Source organism: Phacochoerus africanus, chromosome 7 (assembly GCF_016906955.1).
Source record: "Phacochoerus africanus isolate WHEZ1 chromosome 7, ROS_Pafr_v1, whole genome shotgun sequence".
Lineage (NCBI taxonomy): Eukaryota > Metazoa > Chordata > Mammalia > Artiodactyla > Suidae > Phacochoerus > Phacochoerus africanus.
In genome coordinates, this window is record NC_062550.1 from 26,829,088 (window position 1) to 26,843,152 (window position 14,065).

Genomic DNA, 14,065 nt, shown 5'->3' on the forward strand with positions numbered 1-14,065 from the left:
CCATCTACTACATGAACTAACTGAGCTCAGAGAGGTTAAGTAACGTACTTAAAGTCACACAGAGGGTGAGTAGTTTCCCTGTAGCTGAACCTAGGAAAAGGCTGGTTCCAGACCTCATGCTCTTCACAGTGGGTGACCTTAGCTCCTCCAGGCCCCCACCCCCACCCCCGAGGCTGGTCCGGGCTCTCCTTTTCTCCTTTCCATCCAGAGCAGCTGGGGCCCAGGGCTGGAATTAAGGCTTCCTGGGGCTCTGGAGGACACCTGGGAGCCACAGTGGAAAAGCCATCTTGTGCCTGAAGGTTCAGAGGGCCCCAAGGTTGGGGAAGAGCCCAAGACAACAGCATGCCTGACCTAAACTGTCCTCGGCAGCATGGCCTGGACTCAAGGCTGCTCGTCGGTGATTCTTATCAGCTCTCCAAGAGCAAATTCTGACCTCGACTCTCTGATCCCAGGACATGGGGAGGGAATAGGGGACAGGGCTGTCCCAGGCAGTGCTGGGCTTGGGACTGGAGGGCCCACGTGTGCAACCCAGCCTGGCTCTCGGTGGGCAGCTGGGTCCCCTCCCCAGGTTCTGGCAGAACACCCTTGAATGATTTAGCCTGAAATAGCATAAGAACTTCTTTCCCATTTTTTCCAGGCTTTTGGATGAAATTATATTTTACAAATGACTCATTATTGTATTTATAGCTTCTCTCCAAATGATTCAAATTGTGGTTTGTCGCCTCCCTGTCTCTCAACTCCCCCCAGCTCGACAGGAAGAAGTGCTGTTTACTGTACGGCCAGGTGTGGCCGCCCCGAGAGTGGCTTTGCCCCCTATAATTACATTCGCCAGAGCCCTGACAGGCACTCCAGCACATGTAGTCATGTGCAGCCTTTGTTCCAGCACGTCGTCGTCGTTGGGAACTTGGCTTGGAATCCGCTCCTGTAGGAAGTGCCTGTGTGTGGTGGGGGGGAGTGGGAAGAGAGTGGGCAGCAGGAGGGGGAGGCGTGTTCCCGGGGAGAGGCTGTGACAGAGGGTGCCTTTGTGAGGGCAGAGGCTGGAGAAGCCGGAGCTGCAGTTCCTCAAAGCACCCTGTGAGAAAGCTGGGGGTGGGGTGGGGTGCGCAGGCCAAGGTTGATGAGGCTCCCCCCCCATTCCTCCCCTCCCCCAGCCTCCATTGAGGAGTTGAGAGGGTGGCTGGTGGAGGAGGTGGCGGCTCAGACATTTCAGGCTCCACTCGTGTCTGGTTATTGACACCTCATGATTTCTGGTGAGGCACCACTCTGGCTCTTTCAGGAAAGGGGAGCGGGGAGGGCTTCTTGCATTCCCTCCCGCTTCCTCAGAGCTCCAGGCTGCTGTTGTGGCAGGAGACTCCGCTCAGCTCCCCCACCGTGCCCCCCCCTTCCCCAGCTCCCAGGCAGGTGTGCTCAGGGTAGCTGGCTCTTAAAGAGCCGCCTTTGCCGCCTTTGAGAGGAATGTTGCTGAGGAGGCCCCATTTGCATTAACAGTTTATTCTGCCAGGTGCCCAAGGGATCAAAGTCCCCTTGGTCTGCCCTCCTGGGTGCTAAGAAAAGTTAAGAGCCCACAGAGTGGGACAGAAAGACATTCTGGAACTCACAGTGACATTCTCAGAGCCTCACAACATCCCCCCGCCCCTCGAGGTCCCTGGACTTGGGGTGTGGTGACCTGCAGACGCCTCCTGTGGCCGGCTGTGGGGCCACAGCAAGGACAGGCCCCCGGGGCTCCCAGAAGGGCTAGGGGAGAGAAGGGAAACAAGCCACCCCAGAGGGAGCTGTCTTCCCCAGATGTGTCTGCAGACCCCTCCCTGCGCTTTAAGGGAAGAATTGGCTCCTTGATGCTACAGATTCTGCGCGTGCGCGGGAGGCTGGGCTGGATGAGGTGGGAGCCTGGAGTTGTGTATGGCCCAAGTCTTGGGCTCCTCTTGTGTCCCCAGCTCGGCCGCCCAGGTTCCTTCGGGTCTGCTTCCATTTTCACTTCTTGGCACCGCCTGAGTGAGTGGGAAGGGGACTGGGGAGGAGGTGTTGTGGGAATGGGTGTGGACGAGCATAACGTAATCATTGGTGAAATCAGTGGGAAACCATAACCAGATGACTTCCATCTGGACTGAGCTGGGTCCCTGTGAGGTGTGTGAGGTGGTCCTGAGACGTGGCCGGGGCCCTAGACCAGGAGTCCTGGGACCCTGTCCCTCTGGGGTGCTCCATGGAGATGGGGGGCGGGGGGCGCTTGATAAGTCTCTCCTCAGAGGGAAGGGAAGGCTGAGAGAAGGACCAGAAGCAGTCGTGGTGAGATAGGGATGGCAAAAGGGAGGAAGGGAAGGGCCAGGTGTGGACTTACCTGGGCTGCGAGTGACCTGGATGTCCTCCTTAGCCTGAGGGACAGAGAGACTCTTGTTGGAGAGAAATGCTGGCTCCTCATCCCGTGTAGAGCCAGGGCTGGCGGGCTTCTGACAGCAGCAAACTGGTTGGTGGTCAGACTGAGGGGCAGCCAACTCAGCCAACTGAAGCCACCTTCGGACCACCTTTGTGGGCTTTGTGGTCCTGTAGCCTCCCTCCTCGTGCTGGCATCTTTTCATCAGTCTTTGGACAGTCATGTCAATGTATTAGAGTGCCTTGAACATCGTTAGAAGGTGCCATTTTTGAATGTGCTCATGGGATCCAGCTCTTCTCCCCGGTCTTGCCCAGCTCTGCTCCTGCTTGGAACCTACGCTGCATCTCGTGGAGGCAAGGCCATGGGCAGCATGTGGGCAAAGCTTTGTCTTGGCTCTGAGGAAGAGGTAATCACGGAGAAAATAAGTATCTTGGAGTTCCCATCGTGGCGCAGCAGAAATGAATCTGACTAGGAACCATGAGGTTGCGGGTTTGATCCCTGCGGGTTAACGATCTGGTGCTGCTGTGAGCTGTGGTGTAGGTCGCAGACACAGCTCGGATCTGGCGTTGCTATGGCTGTGGTGTAGGCTGGCAGCTGCAGCTCCGGTTAGACCCCTGACCTGGGGACCTCCATATGCCGTGGGTGCAGTCCTAAAAAGCAAAAAGACCAAAAAAAAAAAAAAAGAGAGAGAGAGAGAAAATAAGTATCTTGCCCAAAGGGGCTCTCATGGTGGAGACCAGACTGGGAAGGACTTGGCTTCCTCCCATCTTCGATGAGGTTGTTGATGGAAGATCAAAGTACTTTTCTTTAGGTTGAGTTTATGCAGTGATTTGCTGTCCACCTCCTTGTTTTCAGGTAGTAACTTCTTTTTTATATTCGAAATGTTTTTAGTTTGACAAAAGTGAAATGAGAGATGATGAAACCAGCGTGCACACACTTCTCAAACTCTGTTCACATCCATTATCTCACTCGGGGAGGGCTATTACCGTCTCCATTTTCTTTATAAGAATACGGAGATGGGGAGATAAGATAACTTGCCCAAGAGTGTGCACAGCTTGTTACTGACTAGGTTTAGAACCGGGGTTTGAAGACTCCTCTTCTGGTGGTGGCACCTCTGTGCTTCTTCTGCTTTCCATCAATTTGAAAAGGAGGCAGAAGCCTATAGCTCTTGTGGGTGGATCCCGCAGAGGAATACTGAGAGCAAGCGAAGGTGCCATCCTGAGCCCAGAACTCCATGCCAGGTGTTCACAGAGCTGCTGAGACCCAAGGTGGTGAGGGAAAAGCCCCCGGTTGTTGCATTAACTGCAGATCTCTCTTGGGGTCAGAGTGAATGTTGCTGACATGACTTCTTTTCACTGTGGTAAAGCATGCATTACATAGAATTTACCATTTTAGGAGTTCCTATCTTGGCTCAGTGGAAATGAATCTGACTCGTATCCATGGGATGCAGGTTCGAACCCCAGCCTCCATCAGTGGGTTAAGGATCCAGCCATGAGCTATGGTGTAGGTCGCAGATGCAGGTTGGATCTGGCGTGGCTGTGGCTGTGGCTGTGGCTGTGGCTATGTCTGTGGCCAGCAGCTATAGCTCCAATTCGACCCCTAGCCTGGGAACCTCCATATGCCACAGGTGTGGCCCTAAAAAGACAAAAAAAAAAAAAAGAAAAAAAAGAATTTACCATTTTAACCATGGTTTTTGTTTGTTTGTTTGTTTTTTGTTTTTTTGCCATTTCTTGGGCTGCTCCCGCGGCATATGGAGTTTCCCAGGCTAGGGGTCTAATTGGAGCTGTAGCCACAGCAACACAGGATCCGAGCCTTGCCTGCAACCTACACCACAGCTCACGGATCCTTAACCCCCTGAGCAAGGCAAGGGACTGAACCTGCAACCTTGTGGTTCCTAGTTGGATTCGTTAACCACTGCGCCACAATGGGAACTCCTAACCATGTTTAAGTGTATAGTTTAATGGTATTGGGTATATTCATACTAATGAATGGCAACCATTACCAGCATCCATCTTCAAAAGCCTTTTCATCTTCCAAAACTGCAACTCTACACCCATTAAACAGTAACTCCCTATTCTGCCCACTCCCCAGCCCCTGGCAGCCACCATTCTTCTTTCTGTCTTTAGGAATCTGACTACTCTAGGGACCTCCTATAAGTGGACTCATACAATATTTGTCCTTTTGTGTCTGTCTTATGCTGACTTATTTTTAATTCGATCATCATTTTCAACTACAGCAGGGATACTGGTTAGCAGTGCTCCATGCCCATAAAGGGGTAGAGAGAGAAAGAGCGAACAAGAGTGATTTGGGGTGGATTTCTCAACTGAAGGGGTACCAGATGTAAGGGGGCGGTGGTGGGGGGTGGATAGGAAGAAAGTGTTACTGAGAAAAAAATGCTGCGCTTTATCATTCCAGGGGAGGGGTGCGCCTCCCCCAGAGGTAGACACAACTTTTTTGAGGATTTTGAACCCTGATGGAGAAGCCACTCTGTCTGGTGAGACCAGTGTGACGCTCTGGGCATGCTGAAGGCAAGACAAATTGTTTGGTGAGAGAAATCCACAGGAACTTAGGGTTTGGATTGAAGGATCTGGAGGAGAAGGGGGAGGTGGGAGAAATAGTATAAGTTGAGACTTAGGAAACAGTGAAAAGCGTTTGGAGACAGGGGAATGGTGGATGGATATATATATATATTTTTTTTTGGCCACGTCTGCGGCATGCAGAAATTCACAGCTGGGAATTGAACCTGAGCCACAGCAGCAACCCGAGCCACAGCCATCACAAAGCTGGACCCCCAGCCACCAGGGAACTCCAACTGATGAATTTTTTAGAAGAGTAATGTCCATTGGTAGATTCGAATGTGCTTACTGTGAATCCTCTCCATGACCCTGAACTTTGAGTAAAACTCTGCTACTGTGCCCCCTAGCCTTGTGCGAGTTGGAGGGGTGACTGGGTGGGGGGCGGTGCAGGAACAGGGCAGTGTGCAGGGTGACAGAGGGATGCTGAGAGAGGGCTGCTGCTACAGGAGGTAAAGGGCAGATGGAAGGGAGAGGTGGAAGAGCAGGAAACCGAGCCAGAGGTCATCAGAGGAAGCATGAGCCCTCTGAGTGTCCTGGGCATGCGGTTGGTGGTGGGGGCAAGGGGTGAGAGGAACTGTGAGATTTGGGGGACCCAGTGATGGGGCCGCCACAGTTGGGATGGAGCTCAAGTCATTTTCTTGAATATTAGCAGCAGTCCTTCCAGTGAGATAGCCTGACGGAAGGAGTGGATGTGAATTTCTCTTCTCAGAGACCTTCTGGGTCATTTAGGAAGAGAGGCTTTCTGTGGTCTCATCAGCTCAGCTTGCTGCCTCCGGGGTGTCTAGATTCATGAGGAAGAGAACTTTTTTTTTTTTTTTTGAGAGATGAAGATGGAGCTAGAACCAAAGCCAAGCCCGGAACATGTCTTGAGCTTTCAAAACATCCTTCTTTTTAAAATCGTCGGAAGGCAGCGGTCTGGGGCTGTGACCGTCTCTGATGTGACTGTTTCTGATGCTTTTGGACCTCTAAGACAAAGCCTGAGGCCAACGGGAGGGTCTGGCTGCTCCCACCCAGAGACCCCAGAGAAACCTGGCATGGAAGGCAAGCCTTATGTTTTTGGGGATACTTGGAGATTCCCTGACCAGGTCCCGGGCTGAGCGTGGGCTGGGGATGGAGTCCTGCCTGGAATTACTGATGCATCCTGAGATCTCGGGACCAGCCTGCGGGGTGGTGGTGGGGCCGGCCGAGGACACTTCCCCCTGGTCCTCTCCAGCCTTGGCCCAGAGAACCAAGGCTTGGGGCTTGTCTGGCTGGACCCCATTTTGGTCCTCGCCCAGCATCCCTTCGTCAGCTGGGTCCTGGGGAAAAAAGCCTGGCTTGGCTCTCACTGGAGCAGTCTTGCCAAATGTGTTAGTTGCTGCTAAAAGCTTGTAAACAGGGGGTGCAGGATGTGGAGGGCCCTGCGCTGGCCCAAGGATATGCTGTTTAGAAGTTCCAGAACTTCCCTGCAGGTTGGGAGGGAGGAATGTCCCTGCAGAATAGCAGGCAAGCCTTCCTGGGGCCCAGCCAGCTTTCCCTCTGGCAGGCCCCTCTGCTCTGGGGGAGCTGTGTGTTCCCTTCTACTCCAGCAGCTTGGGAAAGACCAGAGGCCCTTTCAGGGAAAGGAGAAAGAGAGAAAACAGGCCTGAAAATGCTGTAGTGAAAGCCTCATTCTGAGTTTCAGCTGCGGACCCAGACCCGGAGCACAGATGCATTTTCAACTCCCTATGAGAATGTGGAGGGTTCTAGAATAGGTTATTTGGGGGGAACTGTAGAGCCTCAGCACTGTGGTGCTAGCAGGATCTCCAAGACCAGTTAGTAAGCCCCCTCATTTTGCTGGGAGGCTAATTTGAAACAGAATGGAATTTGGCAGGGGCTGGGATGGCTTTTTTCTTCTGAGGCCCCTTTTTCTGAAAGAGACAGTGTCCAAGATGAGCTGATTTCACTCCTTCACTCAATGCCCTCCTTAGTGCATCTGAAACACACACACACACACACACACACACACACACGCACGCAAGTCCAGATCTGGCTTCTGTGAAAGTAACCAGAGTTTGTGGCTTCCAGGGTGTTTTCAGTTTGGAGCCATCATTTCTGTTTGTCCATTAAAAATGTTTGTTCACTACAGGCTTCTTGCCAGATCTCCCTTTGCACGTTATTGGACTGTGCTTGTGAATGGCCAAAGGAGACCAGAAACCCAACTTAGAAAGACTGGAATAAGGCAGCAGCTGCGGTAGTCTGGGGAGGAGGGGGGATGGAGGGTGACAGGCCTGTGGTTAAGCGTGGCTGTCTGAGTACCCTCAATGAGGAGCCTTACAGCCACAGGAGAGACCTTGGCGAGGCATCTGTGCAGGGTGGATGCAGAGAGGCTAACTTGGGAAGAGGGCACCCAGATGCCTCAGGAAGAACCAGCAGGCCCCTGGCCCACGAAGCTTAGGAAAGAGGAGATCTGGGAAGCAGCAGCCAGGCATATCAGAAAAAGAGGAAAGAAAGAGTTCCCAGTGTGACATAGCAGAAACGAATCCAACTAGTATCCATCCATGAGGATGCATGTTCGATCCCTGGCCTCGCTCAGTGGGTCAGGGATCCAGCGTTGCTATGAGCTGTGGTGTAGGTCGCAGACGAGGCTCAGATCCCATGTTGCTGTGGCTGTGGTGTAGGTGGGCAGCTGATTCTCCGATTTGACCCCTAGCCTGGGAACTTCCACATGTCTCCAGTACAGCCTTAAAAAGGAAAAAAAAAAAAAGAGCAAAGGAAGAGAGAAAGCAAGGGGCACAGGGCATAGAGTGAGGTGGGGCCTGAACTGAATTATAAGTTTGGGGAGGGGCCCTGGAGGCTGCCAACTTTGATCTCACTTTCTGGACGGGCCTTTGGGTTATTTCTTACACAGACAACCCAATCACCAGAGAGCATCGCCTTCTGATAGCAGAAGCTCTTGGCAGACAGACAACACATATGCAGCTGGAATTGGGGGCAACACGTGCTGGGTGTGGGCTGGGGAGGGGACATACACACGTTGTTGGAGGAGAGGGAAGTCTTTCACAGGCTTCTGTCCTGGGAGGCAGAGTGGGGAGCAGAATGTCAGGGCTCAGGGCAGGGGTGCTGTCTATCCTGTTCCCACTGTCCCTTCATTGCCCAGCTCAGGGCCAGGCACAGAGAAGGCGCTTGCTGAGTAACAATGAAGCTTGTATCTGTCTGAACGCATGGAGTTCTACTCTCTTAAATTCCTATGCTAACCTCTAGTTTTCTTCTTCAGGATTTAAAGAATGATGGAGAATATTTGCCTAACCTGAGCTTTCTCCTTCAGGAAGGATCTTACCCTTGATGTGGCAGAGGGTATGGAGGCCCTGTTCAGGGAAAACCATCTCAGCATAAAGACCCTCCATCTGGGGAGGGAAGGGAGGTGGGAGGAGGGCCAGAATGACCTCTCAGGGTCCAGCTGGCTCTGCCAGTATGCAGAGGGTGGACTGAAATTCACCAAGCTGTGCTGGTGATGGCCAAGGTCACTGCAAGATGATGCATTAGCCACTTCGTTAATTGCATCATGTTTTTTTCCTCCCTGTGACACTGCTGGGCTTATGCCTCATCCCCAGCAGATGACCAATGGAGGAAAAGCAAATGGAATTCAAACCTTCTTTTTGACAAGACTTAACTCCTGGAAGTGGTTACTCTGAGGAGCAGTGGGTTTCCTTCCTTGGACAATTTCAGGGCCCATCACTGTGGTTTATGCAAAGCACAACCTACTGAGGGAGATCTGTCCTCCCCTCCTTGCTTTGCACCCTGAGGAAGCCCCCCCTCCCGCCCCCCAGCTTCTCCTGGGCTTGGTTTTAGAAGTGATGGCTAATCCTCTCCCCTGCAAGCACTTCCTGGAAGGGCTTGGTATAGGATGTCTCCAGAGACAGCGGGGTGTTGAGAAGATCTCTTCAAGCTTTGCCCACTCCCCAGTTTCTGCATCTCAGGAGAACCTAAGCATTTCCTTTCCTTCAGAAGTTGTCAGAGTTAACTCCGAGTAGGCGTGGGTTCCTTGTAGTTACACCACCCTCTAATATTTAAAAGATCTGTGCTGGTTCTTAGGGCCTGCGAATCATGTATTTATTTTCCTTGGCTCTGGCTGGAAAGGACAGACATCGCTTTTTTTTTTTTTCTTTCCCTGAAAGCTAGGTCCTCTGGGCTAAACACAACCGCCTCTCAGCTCTAGAAATGGCTGAATTTCATCATGCCCTTTACCGACCAAATTATTTCTTAAATTGCTCTTCCTCCTGCTGGGTGTTCAGGACACAGGAGCCAGTCTGGAGGGGCCCCTGGCTTTTCTTCCCCGCCCCGCGGAGGACTTGGAGGAAAGCCTCAGTTTCTCCTTTGGCCCGAAGGGGCCAGGCGGCAGGGGAGGGGATGCTCCGGCCGCGCTCTTGAACGTGACCCACCGCTAGACCGCTGGGGAGCAAACCACCGCGCCCCGCGGCCGAACACCGCCCTCCGCCGGCGTCTGGGGCCACCGGGAGGTGCCGCAGGAATGAGGCACCGTGGACCGAGGCCCTTTTCGGTGTTCGCCGCGCTCCTGCCCCACTAGGCTCCCGCGCTCGCGGAGGGGAGGCTCGGGGCACCCCCAGTCCCCCTCCCCTGCAGCCCAGCCCGGCTGCCGGGGCCCCTCTGGGAAGGGCTGGAGGCGACGCGGGGAGGGGGCCGGGGGAGGAGGGAGCGTTCCTGCAAATCACATGATTTTCCCGCTTATATAAATCACAGCTTGTTTTTCTCAACTGGCTGCAGACTTAAAGGTGCAGTGTCTTCTTTCTCTCCCAAGGGCAGGGGTGCTCCGGGGTGCTTCGGACGGCCCTCCAGCTGGCTGCAGGTGGCTTCACCAATGAGGATGTTAGGGCTTAGGGTTTAGGGAGCCCCCCAACTCCACCCCATACTTGAGGATGTTTCCTTTTAGCTGGAGACCAGGGAAAGTCTTGGAAACATGACCACCAAATGAGCAGACAGAGCCAACCTGGGTTGGCGGTGTCCCTCAGACCTCTCTGGAGACCGGGTGCCCCAGAGAATGGCTGATGCCCTCCGGGGGACCCTGATCTGAGGGCTCAGGATGAGGTTGTCCTGTGGGAGATGTGTAGTGGCCAAAATCAGGCTTCCAAGGCTAATGCTTTTTATCCTGACCAGCTCTGGTTATTTGAGGCCAACATACGTGGGAAGAAAAAGGAAAGCAACATCTGTGTTTTAAGCTCCTACTATCTAAGTATTGGGCACTGCAGGGAGAAATCAAGACCCAATAGACAATCTTCCCCTTCAAGTGGTTTATACTGTTTGGGGTGATGAGATACAGACTGGGGAGAGATTACAATAGCACTAGTGCGTTTCAAAGCCTGTTCCAGGCTAAACAGAAGAGTTACAAGCCAGTACATAATTACTGCCTGATGAACAGTATGGGTAATGAGTCCTGCAGGCTTTGAAGGGAGGGCTGGCAGGCCTGGGCTGAGAGGTGGCAGGAGGGAGGAGGGGACAGCCTCCTGGGGGCCCTGGGAGCCACAGGTGGGGAGGAAAGGAGCTTGGTAGGGGGAGGGGTGTGTGCAGCCAGCAATTCTTTGCTAAACAGGAACTGAGAAATGGAGAATGAGGCTGAAGACTGGCAGCCACAGGGCCAGATGCAGGCCATCTAGAGAGAGGGCAGGGCTGAGGGCCGGTTTGATTTGATCAAGGCAGCCTGCCATCCAGTGAAGGTGCAGGGCAGGTACATGGTGTGATGTATCTGGCAGTTGTGTATATAGGTGAGCTGCAAGCCCTGAGGGAAATGGCTGGAGGTTTTTGCAGGGACCAGGCAGATAGAAGTTTCGTGGTGCTAGGATATGAAGAGAACAAGTAGAAACGAAAAATGAGAGATGAGAGATGCTGAAGAAAGAATTGAGATCATTGAGTGATTATATGTATATGGAGAAGGGGAGATAGAACCAAAAGTGATGGTGATTTTGATCTTGGGAGGCCAGGAGGCGGGGCTTGTGAGTGATGAGGTGAAGAGGTTCTTTTAGAGATACTGTGTAAGGACAGCGGGATCCTAACTGGAAATTGTCCAGGGGGCTAGAAATTGGAACAGAGGATCTGCACGGAGGGAATAACCCAAGGGCTGAAAGAGACACCACAGATTTTTTTTTTTTAACTTAAAAAAATTTATTAAAGTACAGTGGATTTACAACGTTGTGCCAATTTCTGCTGTACAGCAAAGCGACCCGGTCATACCTATATATACATTCCCTTTATTATCTCCCATCATGGTTTATCCTAAGAGACTGGATATAACTAACTCCCTGTGCTATGCAGTAGGACCACATTGCTTATCCATTCTAAATGTAATAGTTTGCACCTACTAACCCCAGACTCCCAGTCCATCCCACTCCCTCCTTTCTCCCCCTTGGCAGCCCACCAGTCTGTTATCCATGTCTGTGAGTCTGTTTCTGTTTTGCAGATAGGTTCGTTTGTGCCACATTTTAGATTCCACATGTAAGTGATATCATATGGTGTTTGTCTTTCTCTTTCTGACTTACTTCACTTAGTGTGAGAATCTCTAGTTTCATCCATGTTGCTGCAAATGGTATTATTTCATCCTTTTTTATGGCTGAGTGGTATTCCACTGTGTATATGTACCACATCTTAATCTATTCATCTGTTGATGGACATTTAGGTTGCTTCCATACTTTGGCTATTGTGAATAGTGCTGCTATGAACATGTGTGTGCCTGTATGTTTTTGAACTATAGCTTTGTTGAGACATATGCCCAGGAGTGGGATTGTGGGGTCATATGGTAGTTCTATATTTAGTTTTCTGAGGAACCTCCATACTGTTTCCCATAGTGGTTGTACCAGTTTACACTCCAACGAACAGTGTAGGAGGGCTCTTCCTTTTCTCCACATCCTCTCCAGCATTTGTCATTTGCAGACCTATTAATGATGGCCATTCTGACTGATGTGAGGTGGTACCTCATTGTAGTTTTGATTTGCATTTCTCTAATAATTAGTGATGTTGAACATTTTTTCATGTGCCTACTGGCCATCTGTATGTCTTCTTTGGAGAAATGTCTATTAGATCTTCTGCCCATTTTTTGATTAGGTTGTTTGTTTTTTTGTTGTTGAGTTGTATAAGTTGGGTTTATATGTTTTAGAGATTGAGCCCTTGTTGGTGGCATCATTTGCAACTGATTTTCTTCCATTCTGTAGGTTGTAGTTCATTTTAAAAAACAGGTTTCCTTTGCTGTGCAAAAGCTTTTAAGTTTGAATAGGTCTCATTTGTTTACTTTTGATTTTATTTCTGTTGCCTTGGGAGACTGACCTAGGAAAACATTGGTACGTTTATGTCAGAGAATGTTTTGCCTATGTTTTCTTCTAGGAATTTTATGGTGTCTTGTCTTATGCTTAAGTCTTTAAGCCATTTTGAGTTTATTTTTGTGAATGCTGAGTTCTAGTTTCATTGATTTACATGCAGCTGTCAGGTTTTCCCAGCATCAATTGCTGAAAATACTGTCTTTTCCCCATTTTGTATTCTTGCCTCCTTCATCAAAGATTAATTGACCATGGGTGTCTGAGTTTTTTCTGGGCTTTCTATTCTGTTCCATTGATCTGAATGTCTGATTTTGTGTGAGTACCACACTGTCTTGATTACTGTAGCTTTGTAATATTGTCAGAAGTCTGGCAGAGTTGGGCCTCTTGTTTTTTTTTTGTTTTTTCTTCAGGATTGTTTTGGCAATTCTGGGTCTTTTATGGTAGAGACACCACAGATTTTCTTTTGGCTGCACCCTCGTCATGCTGAAGTTCTCCAGCCAGGGATTGACTCCATACCACAGCAATAACCAGAGCCTCAGTGGTGACAATGCCAGGTCCTCAACTCACTGAGCCACCAGGGAACTCCAAGACAACACAGATTTTTAAAGGGAGATAACAGAAAGGGAGAGAGAGACCTAGAGCCTGGGAACACCCACATTTAGGGGGAGGAGGCAGTGGTGAGGTTGTGAAGGGAAAGAGCAGCCTGGGTGAGTAGTGTCTCTGCCTGACCTTGGCTAAGCTGTTTATTCTCTCTGATCTGTAAAACGGGAGAAACGCACCTGTATCATACTCTGTGCAGATTAAAGGGAACACAGGAAGCATCTTGCACACTGCACAGTATTTGGCACGTAGCGTGTGCTTCATTCAGGGGTCCTCCTTCTCCACGTGCCTTCCCAGCTCACGACCCCCTCCCATTTCATTTAAGTGACAGGCACTCAATCAGAGTTCTTCCCTTGAATGGCAGCTGAGCTGTTACTGTTTCTCTTCTTACCCCCACTCCCTCCTCTTCATCCTCTTCTTCTCCCTCTAGAAGAAACAGTCTTGGTGCATGACTAATTATTTGAACCGGATATATCCTGCCTGATAAAGGAAGGAAATAATAAATTTATTTCCTAAGGGCCTCTTAGCTGAAGATGGCTATTATTTCGTTTGATCCTTCCAGCGGCCTTGCACGGTTGGGGAGGCCAGGCATTATTGGGCCATTCCCCCGCCCCCCCCCAATGGCTGAAGAAATGAAAGGAAGTTTGTAAAAAGTTGGATTATTATGTTCGAGATCCATACAGTCTGGTGGCTCCCTCTGGTTCAAAGATTTCCAAACTTTTATTTTTCGCCCTTTATTTTTGGAAATAAACTTTACCAGGGAGTCAAAACAGATTGAGGCAACAGAGCTCAGGTCTCAGGGGAATGAGTCTCCATTGCTGGGCTGTAGGAACTGCTGACCCCCTGGGCAGGCTGGACTTCTGGGATAGTCTGGCACCCAGAGCCTCTGTCTCTGCACCCAGCTTCTTTCCCCTCCTTTTCAGCCACAAACTTCCTGACTTCCAAGCCCTGACTAGAGCCCGCGTGGTCTTTGCAGACTCCTGGGTGTGCCCGTTGTGCAGGCCAAGGGTCATCTTGGTGAGTATGCTGCCTAGAATGTGGACCAGTGCTGCTCCAGGGGAGAAAGCAGGGGGCGGGGGGGTGTCTCTGCTCAGACTCGATGACCAGCAATGCCTGGTGTCACGGGGTCCAGGAACTACCCTGCTGTGGGTAGCAGCAGCCTGCTCTGCTGATGTGCTTTGGGTCCTTATTTCCTTGTCGAATGTGTTTCTTGAAAAACAAATCCTCTGAGGTCAGAAAAC

General features: G+C 51.0%; 1 protein-coding gene across 5 annotated transcripts in view; it reads left to right on the plus strand.

Moving 5' to 3' along the window:
* ATP23 (ATP23 metallopeptidase and ATP synthase assembly factor homolog) overlaps positions 1 to 14,065 on the plus strand; it is a 120,411-nt gene that overhangs the window by 24,131 nt on the left and 82,215 nt on the right. For 4 of the 5 annotated variants that reach the window (XM_047787083.1, XM_047787078.1, XM_047787077.1 and 1 more), the window contains exon 2: positions 13,748 to 13,841. The exons of the other annotated variant lie outside the window; for it this stretch is intronic. The gene's annotated coding sequence lies outside the window, so the exon portion shown is untranslated. The remainder of the gene's footprint in view (positions 1 to 13,747; positions 13,842 to 14,065) is intronic. 5 annotated transcript variants of the gene reach the window in all.